Source organism: Antedon bifida, chromosome 4 (genome assembly GCF_963402885.1).
Source record: "Antedon bifida chromosome 4, ecAntBifi1.1, whole genome shotgun sequence".
NCBI classification, from domain to species: Eukaryota; Metazoa; Echinodermata; class Crinoidea; order Comatulida; family Antedonidae; genus Antedon; species Antedon bifida.
This window is the reverse complement of record NC_136229.1, coordinates 11,045,521-11,063,164: the sequence shown is the minus strand read 5'-3', so window position 1 is coordinate 11,063,164 and position 17,644 is coordinate 11,045,521. Positions and strand designations below refer to the sequence as shown.

The following is a 17,644-nucleotide window of genomic DNA, read 5'->3' as shown; positions in this document are numbered from 1 at the left end:
GATGCGATATGTAGCCATCCGGCCAGAGGTGAGCTGAGAGCGTATACATGATCCTCGATGACATGTATTGTCGAGGGTGTTTAATGTTAGGCATAATGTGACATTCTGTATTATGTATACAAATTATTATTTGTATATTTATATTCGTTTATTAATATTGTTGTGTGATGTAGTGTCTGTTTTTGACTAGGCATTATTAAAATATTATTCTATTATTCCATGCATGGTCTAGGCTAGGTAGGCCTAGCTAAGCAACACCGTTTCATAAATATTAGGATTCCCAGTACAGTGAATAGAGGTGGATTACCTCTAATAAAGAGTCTAACAGGTCACCTGATATCAAAGGGTTTTTTTACCTCCCTGGTGTATAAAAATTGTATTGATTTTAATTTATGCCATATTATGTGTTCTCCTCAGGCCTTTGAAGCGTCACAGTACCGTGACGCTTGGGTTCTCTACCGTGACGCTTTACGGTCGGCCGTGACGCTTAAAACCTTATCCGTGACGCTTAAAAATATCAACCACAACGAATCTAAAAATAGATTAATAACAGGCAGGTACTTTCTAGAGCTGAGGCGCGGCATGCATAAAGAGCCTAATGCATACGAGACACGTGACATGACCACTAGACGATAATTATTACAAGCCAAGAAACAAAAGACTGCATAACAAAGTGGGACACGCTTTCACCGGCCGCCGCCGAGAGATGTAAACATATGTTTTCTTACTGCCATGTCTTTCTTTCGATCTCTAGTATTGGATGTTGTCTGCATCGTCTAAAATGCGGTAACTAGTATATTGTAAATAAAATTTTCAGTTAAAACAATGATTGATTGTATTGTTTTTCTTGTAAAAATTGTATGTGTATTAAATATAAAATATCAATGATATTTTCAATATCACATTGAATTAATCGACTCTCTATGGATCGGTGGGATTTACTCTTTCGTCAGTAACGTATGCACATCTCATCAAATGACAAAGGCACGATTGATTTGCTAGGCGTGATTGATTTGCTAGACGCAATTCATTGTTAGCTGCTCGATCGTTTTGCTGTTTGCTAGCGCGCTATGAAGTCTTATTTCAGGCCAACTAGTGGTGTCTTACGGATGAGTAGGCCTAGTTTTATTTCATCGGGGACTTCTCCCCGACGATTGTATTGTATTGAATGCAAAAAAATGTTTTTTTATCGCGTATGTTTACCGGCGAAAAAAAGTAGGCTACGATCGTTTTACTGTTTGCTAGCGCTATGAAGTTTGATGACGCTTGATGTGAATCCTGGGGAGAACACTGCATATTATTAATACAGTACAAATAAACAATTCGTTTGTATGTATTCTTCTTAACTTGCAAAGAAATTGGTCAAAAACACACCTTTTTCATACAAATTTGCTGTTCTAATAGACTAATTGATGAAGGGGACAATATCAGGGACTTGCAGTTTAAGAGGAGATATAGGAACATTATATTATAGATGTATATAATTCAATAACAAAGGTCAGAGCCAAAAACAAGTTTAACACAAGCTTACCTTCTTAACGTCGCCATGTACATACTGTATGCCTTGTCCACTCCCTTGAGGTACGTCGGTCAACCAGCAACTACTACTAGTATGCCTACCTAGCAAATTTAGAAGAAACTATAGTTTACTAGGCCTAGCCTACTTTGTAGTCTGCGTGAGTGATTTAGTGAGGTACAAATACATTGCTTCTTTTCATGTACAATCTTTATATTATTTTTTTGAAATTTCAATATTTTCTACGACAGCAGCAACATGCGAGTCTCGTGTTATGATGGGTTTGTTTATTTTGTCTACACTCATATTCAGTCTGCAAACGAGACAAGACGGTGATTGGCCGGTATTGAAATTCATTAACCAATCACATAACGACTGCTGCCATGGATACAACCCCGGGTGCTTCAAATTAAAATTGACGATCTAACATACGTGCGTATAGAACGTTCATAAAAATTAAGATGGCGTGTCAGTTTTTCGGCCATTTTGCAGAGGTTTTCTGAAATTTAACAATGTTAATAAAATATGGCTGTACTCGCTTGATTGTTTACTCAAACCTTCGAACGGTCCAGTGACCTTACCCTATTCAAAAAAATTTTTTTTGATATGAGGCCTTTATTATTCAAATAGTTTCGAGAAAAATCACACATACTGTACCATAAATAATGTTCATTTATTTCATTTTTGAAACAAAAATATTCCGTGAGGCTCAAACAAAACCACCATTTTCTGATATGATGTCATCGTGAGCCAATCAAAGCTGAGCTTTTCCGCGATTGGCATAGTTCACGGTTGAATGATTTTGGATTCTGGCTATTTGATTGGTGGACGCCAATCACCCATCAGTGGAATGTTTCCTCTTGCGTGTACCGTCAAGTCATATTGTCTCTCTGTACTGATCATTACTACAATCACCCAACAGTGGAACGTTTCCTCTTGCGTGTACCATCAAGTCATATTGTCTCTCTGTACTGATCATTACTACAATCACCCAACAGTGGAACGTTTCCTCTTGCGTGTACCATCAAGTCATATTGTCTCTCTGTACTGATCATTACTACAATCACCCATCAGTGGAATGTTTCCTCTTGCGTGTCAAGTCATATGGTCTCTCTGTACTGATCATTACCGTCAAGTCATATGGTCTCTCTGTACTGATCATTACTACAATCACCCATCAGTGGAACGTTTCCTCTTGCGTGTCAAGTCATATGGTCTCTCTGTACTGATCATTACCGTCAAGTCATATGGTCTCTCTGTACTGATCATTACCGTCAAGTCATATGGTCTCTCTGTACTGATCATTACTACAATCACCCATCAGTGGAATGTTTCCTCTTGCGTGTCAAGTCATATGGTCTCTCTGTACTGATCATTACCGTCAAGTCATATTGTCTCTCTGTACTGATCATTACTACAATCACCCATCAGTGGAATGTTTCCTCTTGCGTGTCAAGTCATATGGTCTCTCTGTACTGATCATTACTACAATCACCCATCAGTGGAACGTTTCCTCTTGCGTGTACCATCAAGTCATATTGTCTCTCTGTACTGATCATTACTACAATCACCCATCAGTGGAATGTTTCCTCTTGCGTGTCAAGTCATATGGTCTCTCTGTACTGATCATTACCGTCAAGTCATATGGTCTCTCTGTACTGATCATTACTACAATCACCCATCAGTGGAATGTTTCCTCTTGCGTGTCAAGTCATATGGTCTCTCTGTACTGATCATTACCGTCAAGTCATAATGGTCTCTCTGTACTGATCATTACCGTCAAGTCATATGGTCTCTCTGTACTGATCATTACTACACGAATTAGAGCAATGAACTTTTGTCCAAATTCCGTTAAATAAACAAATTTATCTATTTTATAACCATTTAATAACCTATTTTATTGATATTTTCAATGTTGATAAAAAATAAATTACTAAAAACGTAATTTTATGTAATTAATTTAGCGAAAAATTACAGTTCATACAATTGTCGACTGAGGGTACAATTTGTTTATCGTTCATGGCTAAAAACGATCATTTTCGGCGATACATTTATACACAAAAAGACAAATTGTCTTAACATAGTTGTATTAAAGGACTCATAAAGCGCGAACATTTCTAGTAAACACACTTTTTAAATAAATCGTAAAAAATAAAAATGTTAAATTTTTTTCTTGTTTCTTTTGCCTATCTGGATGTTGAAGTGTTTCTTCAAAATACCAGACTAAACATTTTGGCAAATTTAAGCCTAATACAGGTCAAATTAGCAGTTGAAGACGGTAACTATCTCTTGTATGTTAACAACAGTGAAAACTCATTAAGTAGATTTTGTGATGCACCATTGACGTCACAGCAATTGATGGCGACGGCTGTACGGCGAGCGCGTGTGGCGTTATCTTTAATCTCGCGATTGTTCTGAAATCATTGTACATCCCTAATACGTTGTTAAAGTATGGTCCTCGGTCAAGTTGTCCTTTAAGTTTTATTCATTTTTAAAAGAATTTCTGATTTTGTTTGACCAAATAAATGTGAGAGCAGTTGACTGAGTAACAAAAGCGTTGCATTTTTGTTTTATTATAGTGATTTTTTGACCGAATGCGGTAGCGCCTCACAGTTGACCGCTGCGGCTGAATACAATGCACAATAGACACGGATGAACACGTTTGTATCGTTACTGTTAATTTTATTTTGATCAAACACATTCGATTCTGGAATTGCGAGGTGAAAAATTCACTTTTAACTTCATTTTCATCAGTTTCTAAAAGAATTAAGCTTTGGAATTTATACCATTAACACTGCCAAACACGGAGATCTGCATGTTTCACGTTTTTTTACGAAATCCGGTAGATAGATTAATTAATTGTATATACTATCAATATGGACACTGCACCGTAAATATTTTACTATTTGAAAGTAACTAATCTGGTTACGAATGACTGTCAAAACGGTACCTGACGAAAAATCAACATACCCTGCGCATCACAGTAGCGCATAGAGCGATTACATGGAGCGCCGTGTATCGGCCTCGCTAGCTAGGACGCCTAAGCATAACAAAGGTTTTTGTGGATCGGCATGTTTGTTATCTGAATAAAAAATAATGGTGTCATTTTGAATATGAAGTCTTTAATTTTATTATTTATTATTGTATATACAGATACAGATATAATCAGACTTGCCATACAAGTAACAGGATAGGCCTAGCTAATAGGGATTACAGTCGAAGCGGCCACCAACCAAAGCGGTCGCTAGTTCAATAATAACGGTAATCTGTATGGAACGCTGTGTGAGCTTTGATTGTCATTGGTTTGTAATCTTTGATTATCATTGTTTGGACAGGTTTTCTTTACCTCGGACGTAAATAACAATCTACATTATGTAATTTATTCTCTTTTTTTACAGATTGAATGCGATACGTTCTTTTAAACAAAATGGCGAATCAATGATTACTTATTTTAACTGTTCTAAATGATATATATGTTTAATAAAGTCAATAAAATACATTGTGGTGTTTGTATTGTATATTAATATAATATATAAGCCAATTATTAAGAAATAATATATTTTTTCAATAAAGTTCATATATATACAGTATTGTTATTGTATATTAATTAATTAGTAAAGTAACTAGTAGTGTTCGCAATCATAATTTGTTAACTTCTAATTTATTTACAATAACATGATAACAGCAATTTATTTATTTAATATCCTACATTATTTTATAACTTCAGATATATAAATCAATTTAAAATGAGTTTTAAATACTAAAATAAGATGCAAGTGTCTGTACGGTACTGTATACGAATTTCTAATAACTCGACTGGCGGCCAGCAATAGTGCTGTAGAAGGTGCGTATTTGTCCCAACGTTGCTTTATTGAAAACACAAACAATATATTACAATGGAATAACACTTACATGTATAACACACCCTATTACTAATAATAAAAACCAAGATTCGATAGTATGTAGTGAGATAAAGATTCAACAATTTACCGTATGTACATTTTTAATGCAATACTGTATAAAGATTCGATAGTATATAAATGAGATATAAGGATTCGACAATACCGTATGTAAATTATTAATGCAATAATTGTATAACGATTCGATAGTATGTAAATGAGATATAAAGATTCAACAGTACCGTACATAAATTATTAATTCATACTGAAAGTGAATGTAGATTCGATAGAAGAGTGCTCGAGAAACGTCGAGTCAGTTCAACATTATTTTTTCCCATCACTACCAATATTTAGGGATAACGATGCAAAATTAAAAGTTGTAATTTTTCAACCAATTTAAACATTATCTGTTAGTATTTTGTTTCAATATTCCAATAAAGAAAGAATTACGAAAATCTGACTTTTAGTTTTCGAAATATAGGGTCTAAAACATCGCCGAAAACGATAGTTTTTAGCCACGAACGTTGTAAACAAATTATGCCCTCAGTCGACAATTGTATGAACTACGCCATTTTTCGCTAAAATAATTACAGATAAGTATGTTTTATAGTAATTTATTTTATTTATCAACATTGGAAATATCAATAAACTGTTATTAAATGTTTATATATATAAAGTTGTTTATTTTAAAACGGAATTCGTACAAATTCATTGTTCTAAATTTGTGTAGTTAACGATCAGTACAGAGAGACCATGTGACTTCACGGTACACGCGAGTGAAAACATTCCACTGTGGGTGATTCGCGTCCAACAATCAAATAGCCAGAATCCAAAATCATTCAACCGTGAGCTCTGCCGATCGCGGGAAAGCTCAGCTTTGATTGGCTTACGATGACATCATATCACAAAATAGTGATTTTGTAGTTGAGCCTCACATAATTTTCAATGTTTCAAAAATGAAATAAATGGACCTTCTTTATGGTATGTGAGATTTTTCTTTAAAAGATTTGATTAATAAAGGCTTCATATCGAGAAAAAAACGTTTTTTTGGCACTTATAAATATTTCTCAGAGAAAAAAAGCACATGGCATGTATAGAACTATATTATCTTGGCGTAGGAAGACAAACAAATCCCAGGTCATGAGAGGCTCAACTACAAAAACAAGGTTGAATAGGGTAAGGTCACTGGACCGTTCGAAGGTTTTTGAGTAAACAATCTACCGCATATGGTCGTATGCGCTAGATAGTACGATATTTTAACTACATTTTTTACATGTTTGGTTGGATGTAATGGAAATAAAAAATAGTTGATCTGATGGAATGATATGTAAATAAACAAATACTCAAAAGAATTATGTTTACAGTTCAATTATTTTCAGAATAATACATAAAAATGTGTTTACCAATGGTCAAATAATCGCGTCAATGACATAGCGCGCATGGTAACATACGCAGAGTTGAATCTGGCAATAACAATGGAGTCAACTCTCGGTAACCCTAATATTAAATAGAGAGACATAAAGATTTAATAGTACGTAAATGAGATATAAAAAGGTTCAATAGTTACGTCTACAGATTATAATGCAAACGTAAATTATTAATGATTCGATAGCATGTAAATATTAATAGAATATGAGATTCGATAGCATGTAAGTTAATATTAAAATACAAATAAAATATAGGCCGGGTAGAGGGCGCGGTACTCGGACATTGTTGGTAGTCGGACACCTGATACTGTTTACTTATATGTATACCATATTGACCAATCAAATAATTTTTCTTCATGAATTATTCATTACAATGTAACGTCGCTGGGTAACCAAAAAAAAATTACAATTTTCCATGAACATCGCTTTTAAAACCAGTAATTTATGCGAGGTCAAGTTCAAGGTTACACATGATTTTGGGTTTTTAAAGAACATTATAAGGTCATAGGTCTATAAAATCTACACCAAAATTATTTAAAATGTGTAAAGGTTAGAGGGCGTACTCAGTGATAGTAGTTGTGTTTTAAATTGCTCAAAATTTTAACCTTTTTAATCGGCTAAAATTTGCCTTTTTACTTGCACATAATTTTTATTTTTCGTGGTTTGGTGATTTTTAGTGATTGTTGAATTAGCGCAGTTTTGATACTAGTCTTTTAATCACTCTATTATTTAAGAAAGGGCCGAAAACTGAACCGTCAAATTATCGACCTACTGTATATCCCTGACCACAGTGTGTTGTAAGCTTCTTGAGCATATTGTAGACAGCCACCTAATGAAACAGCCACGAAGAACATCAAGTGCTAGCGGAAAACCAACACGCCTTCAGGAAAGGACGTTCATGTGAAAGCCAACTTATTTTAACAGTGCATGACTTTGCAAAGAACAATAACAAGAACATTACAACTAATGTAGCAGTATTAGATTTTTCTATTAAAGCATTTAATGTTGTACCACACCGAAAATTACTCCATAAATTAAACCACTATGGCATCAGGGGGAAGACCAAGCTTTGGATCCAGTCATTTCTCTCAAGCGGTCTCCAACGAGTGGTTGTAAACGGTGAAACATCAAGCTGCCACAAAGTGGTTTTCCTCAAGGTACAGTTTTAGGACCGCATCTATTCCTCCTTTTTATAAACGACATTCAAACTAAAGTGAGCGGTGTTACAAGACTCTTTGCAGATGACTGTCTAATATACAGAAACATCAACGCAAAAGAAGATGAAAAACTAATGCAACAAGACCTTGATCATCAGACCGAATGCGCTGGCACATGAAATTCAACACCAGCAAATGTCAAACAATGAGGCTATCCCGTAAACGTAATCCCGGAAATGCCACCTACTTGATGTCTGGATCTGCACTCCAAGAAACAAACCGAATCACTTACTTGGGCATTATCCTGCAAACTGACTTAGGTTGGGAGATGCAAACTCAACATGCTATTGCCAAAGCCACTAAAATCCTTAACTTCACTAAAAGAAATTTCTACATGAGCTCGAAAGCCGTTAAAGAAAGGTTGTATTCCACGCTTGTCAGACCACACCTTGAGTACGGAGTTGCTGCTTGGAACCCATTCAAAGCAAAACAAATCAATGCCATCGAAATGGTGCAGAAAAGAGCTGCCAGATTTGTATCAAATGACTACTCAAGAAATAGCAGTGTCACTAATATGCTATCAACATTAGGCTGGAAGTCACTGAAAGACAGGCGTGAAATCCACCAAGTAACTCAACCAAGATATTACTATATGCAAAGACAGTACTGAGATCCTGAATCTAAAAAGTCAAAGGGCCAGAAGAGGACACAGCAAACAGTTAATAGTTCCACAAACTTCATCCACAATCTACCAGCAATCTTTTTCTCGAGAACTATTAGAACATGGAATACCCTATCGCAGTCTATTGTTAACATAAAAAACATTCAAACTTTAAAGAAGATTTTAGCAAGCACCTTGTCCAAACCAATTAAACAGCACCACCACTTCACTGAGACCTCCTAGTTAATTTCCCTCGTGGAAGATTCAGGAGGAAACAAACCAAGTACCAAGTAAAAGTAACCCAAAATTTGATTTTAGTAGTTGGTTCTTAACTCTTAGTCTTACTTCGTTGTTTTAAAAAAAAAAATGGCTGTTACACATGGATATGACTGATAGAGGGCTTCAAATACCAAGAACCAAAATGGTAACCTGTTTTAGAAGTCGGGACAGTATAGGTGGCGCTATATATAGAAACATGTAATGACACATTACCATCCACTCCTGAAAAATGAGAAAGATATGATTCCAACGGTTCATAAAATTCTTCCAAAAGAAATTGCTAAATCAATTTGTCAAACCTGATCAAGGTTAGCTCATTTGTATGGATTGCCTAAAACACACAAAGAAAAGTTATCTATGAGACCAATCTTGTCAGCAACAGGTATCTACAATTATAAATGAGCTCAGTGGGTGGATGAGAAGTTGAAACCGCTATCCCAGAATGCATATACAATAGATGATGTATTTAGCTTTGCAGCTGATATACGCTCCACCGTTGTAAATGCTAGTGATATTTTGGTATCATATGATGTCTCGTCCTTATTCACAAATGTTCCTTTAACCGAGACAATTCAAATTATTGCTGATAAAGCATTTACTAACAACTGGTTCAACGATAATTATGGACTAAACTTAGATAAGGACGATTTAATTGTACTCCTCAATATAGCAACGAAAGATCAGCTATTCCAATTTAATGGTAACTTGTATGAACAGGTTGATGGAGTTGCAATGGGATCACCTCTAGGGCCCCTTATGGCAAATGTATTTATGTGCCACATCGAGGAACGCCTTGAATCTACGAACCATATGCCCAAATACTACAAACGGTATGCCAAATCTAGAAGCAGCCAATGAATTTTTAGCTTTACTTAACACAACCCATCCTGCGATAGCGTTCACAATGGAAACTGCCGTGAACAATTCAATCCCTTTCCTAGGAATGCTGATAACCAAAGATTTGGAAAAATTGCACACACGGGTTTATAGAAAGCCAACAGACACAGGCTTATTGCTACACTACAAAAGTATAAAAGGTCACTTATTATAACTATGTTAAATCGGGCTTACAAACTATCGTCGACCCACCAGCTTTTTAATGATGAATGTGAAATTCTAAGGAAGATTTTTAAGCGTCTGAAATATCCAGATGAACTAATAACAACAACCATACAGAACTTTAAACCAGCAGAGAGCAATAACAACACTGCAGAAGGTGAAACAGATTTATCCGAAATACCAGTGCGAATCATCCTGCCATTCAAAGACCAGAAATCTGCGAACTCCGTCAAGCGACAACTATGCCAACTAAGTCACAAGATAAACAAAAACATTGTCCCTGTATTCATAAGTAAAAAAGTTTCGTGGGGATCGTCATTAAAAAAATTCAAGCCAATTTTTTGTATGGCCTGGGTAGGCCTAGATTGGGTTTCAGGAGCCTGGAGAATCCTGACCAACATGTCTTTAGCCTAGGCCTAGCTTTCCTAGCCTAGCTTGTTGGCCTAGAAATCAGACAGAAAACTACCTGTATTTCATAAATTATACAATTCTAACATGCAATAGCCATTAAAATATTGATAATAAGTTACAAAGTATCATTTTAAAATAATTAAGAAAGATATTTAATCGTGTTTACATGTGTCACACATGCACGCACAATTGGGGAGAGCTACCGCTGAGAGAGCTTCTAGAAGATCATGACGTCACACATCAGCACGTGTTTTGAGGAGGATTTGAGTGACCAAAATTGGTTGGAACTTTTGAAGAAATAATCAATCAATGACAATCATAATTAAAGCAACTGAGCTTTTTAAATAATAAACATTATATTTAGACCTCCTATTAATGTTTCCTTTTAAAATTAAATATATTTTATAAACTCGTTCCATAAAAATATGCAGTAAGCATAAAAGGAAAAATTATTGGTTGGGACATGTGCTTGCTGTAAAGGAGGTATTTCTATGACACCGTACTGGATGCACTATGAGGCGATGAAGTAAACTCGCCCTTGAATGCAGGCAGGGGAATCCCCTTTTTTGGTACCTAGCCTCGCACTGTGAGATGGAGCGCGATTAATTGCTCTCCTTGAAGGTTGTTGATGAGCATCGCGCTCGCGATCCTTAAAAACGAGGGACTGCCATTAGGCTTGTAGCTTATAACTTAGCTTATATATTATTAGGCTAGGCCTAGATTAGTTATAAAAGGTAGGTGGATGCAGTTTCTGGAAGTCGCCAGACAGGTCGACCATCACAAAATGAATACTCGCCCTTACCAAATAAAGGTCGCCATTGGCGACCGGGCGACCGTTAATTTTCAGCCCTGCATGCCAAGTTTAAAGACTACATCAGAGAAATAAAATCATATTCCAACCGAGTTGTAGCTATGGTTATTCAGCTTGCCAGAGACGATACTATGAGTGTAATCCAAGTTTATGCTCCTACCACCGACTACAAGGACTCGGAAGTGGAAGCCTTTTATGAAGACATAGATAAAGCCATCAGAGACAACAAAGGCAAATACACTATAGTTATGGGAGACCTAAATGCCAAAGTTGGTCAGCGTAAAGCAGGAGAAGAGAAAACCATGGGCAGCTTTGGAGTCGAAGAGAGGAGCAGACGAGGTGATATGCTCATTGAATTCGCAGAAGAACAGAAATTAGTAATTACTAACACTTACTTCAAAAAAGACAAAACACGCTATTGGACATGGGAGAGCCCGAATGGAGCAACCAGAAATCAGATTGACTTCATTTTAAGCAGCCAACGAGGAATCGTAAAGAACTGCGAAGTCATTACGAAGGTGTGCATCGCAAGTGATCATCGACTGGTGAGAGCTAAAATCTGCATAAACACCAAACTTGCACGGCTCAAATTCATTAACAACAAAAAGAAGAAAAGCATCAAAATCATGAAACTGAAAGAAAGGAAGGATGAATTCCAACCGAAGCTGAAAAACAGATTCGCTTGTCTAGAAGTGGAGGACATCGACTTGGATAAAAGATGCGACAAACTAACAACAGTAATGTTAGAGGAAGCAGCAAGTCTAGCCTCAACAAAGAAAAGTGAAAACACCAAATCAGAAGAAGACAAAACAATTGAGGCGCTTAACTTGAGGAGAAAGGATCTCAGGAAAAAAGAGATCAAAACCCGAGCCGAGAAAATTGAATATGCTGAAATGGTAAAAACGGTCAGAAAGAAACGAAGGCAAAGAACAAGAAAAAGGAAATATGACATTATACTACAAACCCTTAAATCTGTACAGCTCTACTAAACCAGAAACGGATACACCAAAGTGTAAGGCAAATAGTAAGGAGAAGGATGAGCTACCTCCTGTACTACAGAAGGAAGTGACACATGCCATAGCACAAATGAAAGACAATAAAGCACCAGGCATTGATGAATTAACAAGTGACATAATTAAAGCAGGAGGTGATGAGGCAGTAATCCAACTTACCAAACTTTTTAACCAGATTCTGCAATCCAAGAAAATACCACAAAGCTGGAAAGAAGCGAAAGTCATACTACTCCACAAAAAGGAGGACAAAGCAGACATAAAAAACTACCGGCCAATCAGCCTTCTGTCACATGTTTACAAAATATTCACCAAAGTAATCCAAAACCGATTGAGACATATCTTAGATCAAAACCAGCCCAGGGAACAAGCAGGCTTCAGAGGGGGCTATTCAACTATAGACCATCTGCAAGCAGTAAACCAACTAATCGAAAAGTCAAATGAATATCAACTGAATGTCTGTCTTGGATTCATAGATTACCAGAAGGCCTTTGACTCGATAGAACACACAGATATGTTTGATGCCCTGAAGAAAATTGGAATACAAGAAGGATACATTACCATCTTGGAAGATATCTACACAAATGCAACCGCCAAAATACACATCGATAAAGACATCTCTAATGCCATCAAAATAAAGAGAGGTGTGAGGCAGGGTGACACGATATCTCCAAAGATCTTCACAGCAGCAGTTGAAGATATCTTCAAAAAGGCAGAACTTGAAGAAAAGGGTATCAACGTAAACGGAGAGATGCTAACAGACCTCAGATTTGCTGATGATGTAGCTTTAACAACTACAACTGTTAAGGACATGGAAGAACAGCTCAATCGCCTGAACAAAGAAAGTAAAAAGGTTGGCCTACAAATGCACAAAGGAAAGACTAAATTTATGACCAACTTCTCGACTCAAGAGACAATAACAAGATTGAGAAAGTTGACAATACAAATACGTACCCTCATATGTAATTAATCACTAAATTAATTAGTGGATCGCATTTTTAAAAGTAATTCAATATCTCTATAAAAATCAAATATTATAAATAATTTTTTGTAAATATAAAGAATAAAATGATTATATTTGTATATTAAAAAAAAAAAAAAAAATTTTAATTGAAAAAATGTGAAATATAAACAAAACATTGAGGGCATCCGAGTACCAAAAGACTCCTTCGAGTACCGATCCTTGAAGGCCTATGTAATAGATATGAATTTAGTTGACTGTTTTTGGCGACACTAAATTATTAATTATTACAGTTATATTTGCAAGTTTCTATTAAAATTCTAAAAGCTTGTCAAAATGTACAATTTTAGCAATTGGGTACATTTATAGTGTTATCGTCCGAGTACTACCCTAGGCCTACTGTACATTGATTAATGATTTATCGGCAGGCAAACTTAATTATTCTAGAAATATAATAAAGATTCGATAGTAGGCCTACATAATTTTTGGCTTATATTTATTGGTTTGACCTACTCCTTTAGCTGTAACTCAACTCGCCATAGGCCATGGCGTTAACAACGACAATCAAAGATTAAAAAAAGCGCACATGGCGTTCCATACAAATGACAATATTAAACTGGCGGCCGCTTTGCTTGGCGGCCGCTTCGCCCATACTCCGCTAGTAGAGTACGCCCCGCCCGCCTAGGCTAGCCTAGATAGGTTAAATCCAACATGTCATGATGATGACTCGTACGTTAATGACACTTACACAGGAGATTTAGAATATATTGTAAAGATCATTTCTTCACGTTGCGTCGCTCAAAATACAGGATTTAACGAGAAAATTAGACTTTTATACCCAATTTGCTTCCACCTCATGGTCCGGACTTGCATCACATGTCGTAAATATTGTTAAATACCGCGAATGCGACGAAGCGCGACTGAATCACGATACGCGCGTAATAAAATCGAAGATAATAAAAATAATAGTATTAAACATGTATTGTCCCCCTGAAAAAATAATTCTTAACAAAATTTTTGTTGAATATGCCATTTTAATATAACATAGGCCTAATAGTTATCCACTTTGACCAAAAAATGGATCGAAAAAAAATGTATTTACCTGAAAAAACTGTAATTTATAGCAAAAAAATGGTCAAATTGGCTGCCAGCCAATGGGTTTTTGGTTGAATTTAAGAGAGCCAGTCACTAAAAATCAAACATTAGGTGGCAAGGGTCAAAATTTCGAATTGGCTCATATTTTGCACATTGGTAGACCTTGATGTAAGTAAACCTGATGTGTAGTTTGTTTGGTAAAATATCGCTTAGTTTTCGAGAAAATCGAAAAATAACGATTTTCGGCCAATTTTGTTAATTTTTGGTGTATAATTTACATTAAGTTTAACAGCCTCTGGAAGCCAAATGTAGCAACCTAGCGTTTTAATATTTTACACTTACGTTAACTAGCATCTTGACAATAATTTAGTAAAGTTTCAAAAAATTTGGTGAAATTTTATGATTTTTACTAATTAATTACTAATTAGCATATATAAACTCTTAAAAAGTAGGTTAAAAACAAACGCGTGTTTTTTCATGTGCGACGAATTTTTTTTTAATAAAAAAATCATCAATCTAAAGTTTAGATACCAATATTTATGAATCAAGTCAGAACCAAAGTTGTAAGAAATTCAAAGATTTTATCTGTCGGCAAGATCAATCAAATGTACCTATTGTTATCTATTTAGCAATCTAAGTCGCTTTGAGCTAAACTTTTATTACGCGAAACAAAATTGAAAGATAAACTGAAAGTTCCTGGAATAATTTTGAATTAAGTTGCAATTTAAACACAAACTAAAAATACGTTTCTGGTAAAATTTCAATTACTAATCAATATACGAAATTCAGCAATTAACTAAAAATCACTCGCTTATTCTTTGTCAAACCACATTATTATAAATTATTCCATCCTCTCATAGTTTATAGGATAAAACTGAAAAACACATTTGTTTTAACTTGTTATCGTTTTCCTGTTTGTCGAACTTACTCAACGAGAATGTTTCAAAACATTAACCACAGTAGACAAAACACTTTACTGCATATATTCGATAGACAACGATATCTTCATTGGCGTTGACAACGGAACTGATTTGTTATCCATTTTAGTTTATGTCTTACAATGTAAAGACGTGTTGAAAATAATTTTATATATACTTATTGTCTGATGGCTTTAAGTTCAAACAAGATGGAGATTTCATGTTCTTTTAAATCGGTTGTTGGCGGAGCTTGTGGATTCGATAGAAAAGACCGCAAACAGAGCACTGAAGTCCTACCTTTACAAGCATGCCAGAAGGAAATCGCTGCACACAGACACATGTTTAGGTTTACGGGCATCGATAGTGAGGTAGACCTAATTCTTAGTCGAGCAGCCATGTTTACCTTGCCCGCTGATATACATAGTTGGACTGTTTTTCCCTTGCATCGATCGGAACTTGGCTTAGGTTGGTCTCGAGGAAATAACAACAGATGTAGAGTGCCGCCTGATCTCTCTAATCACATCCAAAGCAAGGGAAAGGGACCCAAGTACGATAGGGGTATTAGCAAAGAAGATTCGCAACTAATATTAAAGAAAACAGGAACTTTCCTGCAAGTTGGTTCAGGTAAATATAATTTAATTTTTATATTTTTATATATTTAATGTAATTTAAACTGTTAAACAAAACCCTGTAAGTAAATGTTTTTACGCTTTTTACCAGGTATCTGTTCAACTTGCCGTAAGATGCTGAAGTCATTGTTACCTGTAACCTCGAACACTGAAACAAATAACCCTAGTCTCGTCGATCAGATGAGCGCACTAACAACTGTAAGTTAAAAAATACCGTACAATATGTCATTTATGAATACGCATTTATTGGCGGAAAGATTAAGTAAAGAATGTGTTTCATGTTACTTTGTTCATTTTATTTCGTATGTTGGTGGTAGGAGGAATATTTTCTGCATTCCCTGCCATTGTCATCATCATTTTATATATATCACGAATCAGTGCGTCAATAATTGAATCAAAGTCAGTAGTAATGTTTTACCAATACTATTCTTATTTTCAGGAAAGTAATAAGGATGAGTTTTACATGCCATTAGCCACTCCAACTTGTCAAACACCGGCGTGTGATGTTATGGATACTCAAATGAGCCTATATCAATTTCGCGATCCAACTTTTGCTTCAGCTACCTCAGAAGATGAATCAATTCAATCTACACCAAGAGAAAAATTAAATGCATTTCTCAATTCAAGGGACGTCAGTCCAATTAGATATCCTTTATCTGCACCGCTGGAGGAAGTTTCAGACCGTACTAAACGTTTCCACATGCGCAAGGCTCGTCAAGTTGTCTCTATGTGCCTGGAAGAAATCGCACCTGGTCAGTCGACTACTCTACTTGAAGGCTTATCAAGTGATAAAACCTCAGAAGCTGACGAAAGAACCGATTCTTCTCTATTAGATGCTCTATCAGAATGCTATCTTCATACTAACCACTGGAGTACAAGACGTCAGATTTTATCGATCATGGTTGATAAGGTTACCTTCAAGGAACTGCAGAAATGGATACCTAACTTGACTATAGATACCGTTTTAACGTGGCCAAACACCATTTATTGTTACATGGTAGAGGTTCTGTAATTCAACCTCTAAAGAACACTAGAGTATGCGTACAGCCAGGGAAAATTGACCACTTTGTTACCTTTATAACAAGTTCTCAAGTTATACAAGACTTGCCATTTGGAGAAAAAACTCTAAAACTTTCTACAGACAGAGTTATAAAAATCCCAAATGTTGTGCGTAATCTTATTCCAGAACAATGTATTCTTCAATACGAGAGTTACTGTCAAGAGAAGAATTTTCAACCTATGAGCCGCAGTACATTGCGTAGAGTTCTCAGTGTTTGTTCTGCTTCTGTACGCAAATCCTTACAGGGCCTTGATTATATCTCTGCCAATGGTGGAAAAGCCTTCGATGACCTGGAGAACATCGTTGATAAGCTGGGAGATTGCTATGAAATGGGTTTGACTTGGGCCAAACAAAAAAACCAAAAACTTAAAGATGCCAAGCGCTACCTAAAAGGTGACTATAATTCAATTCAATTCAAAGCAACATTTATTTTCTCCTTTCATATACAAAACAGATTTCAATGAACAATATATATGTAAACAAAATTTCGAAAGAAGAAGGTACACGCCCAGAAAGATGAAAAACACATCTTGTGGAGGACGTACCTATTACAGACACAGACAATGAAAATTTAACAAAAATATAAATGAAAAATAAAAAATAAAATTGACCGAGGAAAAGTTAATATTTGGAAATAAGGTGACTTTTAAGTTTAGATAAAAATGATTTGCTAGAAACAGAGTTTAAGATGGGGAGTGGCAGATCGTTCCAAAAAGTGGGTCCGGAATACCTAATGTTGTGTTGAAAGTGGT

General features: G+C 35.7%; 1 long non-coding RNA gene across 3 annotated transcripts in view; it reads right to left on the bottom strand.

The window, feature by feature from the left end:
* The window catches only part of LOC144840093 (uncharacterized), a 63,875-nt gene extending 49,813 nt beyond the window's left edge, over nt 1-14,062 (bottom strand). For 2 of the 3 annotated variants that reach the window (XR_013611837.1, XR_013611839.1), the window contains exons 1-2: nt 13,940-14,062; nt 1,532-1,620 (exon numbers count right to left, since the gene is read on the bottom strand). This is a non-coding gene — a long non-coding RNA (uncharacterized LOC144840093). The remainder of the gene's footprint in view (nt 1-1,531; nt 1,621-13,939) is intronic. The other variant, XR_013611838.1, reaches the window with a different exon arrangement.
* Nucleotides 14,063-17,644: the final 3,582 nt, after the last annotated feature.